This window comes from Mus caroli, chromosome 15 (assembly GCF_900094665.2).
Source record: "Mus caroli chromosome 15, CAROLI_EIJ_v1.1, whole genome shotgun sequence".
Classification (NCBI taxonomy): Eukaryota; Metazoa; Chordata; class Mammalia; order Rodentia; family Muridae; genus Mus; species Mus caroli.
In genome coordinates, this window is record NC_034584.1 from 11,881,691 (window position 1) to 11,882,222 (window position 532).

Below are 532 nucleotides of genomic sequence, written 5' to 3' on the forward strand. Positions count from 1 at the left end.
GGGAGTGGGTGGGTAGGGGATTGGGGGGGTGGGTATGGGGGACTTTTGGGATAGCATTGGAAATGTAAACTAGGAAAATACCTAATTAAAAAAAAATAAAATCTGATACTGGAGATGGCATTGTTTTCTGTTTCCTAGCAGAATTCTCCAAATCACTAAAGGCTTCCAAGGGAGCAGGCACTGCATTTCTATGTGATACAAGTGGTTGTGCTTTTGTATGGTTACGTTTCTCCACACTCTAATGTCTTTTAGTCTTGATGATTTAAGATGGCACTTAGTTCATTTAGAACAGTTTCCTCGGTAATTCATACTACACCATGTCCCGTGGGTCCTCTTCAGTCCTGAGAAAAATCTGTCAAAAATGGAGGAATGTTTTGCTACTGCTGCAGATTGCTATCACAGGTGATCACAGCAGGTCCTTTATCTGCAGGCTTCTTCACTGATAGTTCTTTAATATCTGTAGAGCCGAATTTCTACTGGGTACAGACCATGTTTGCCAGTTATTTCTCCACAGTCCTGACCTCAACACTTG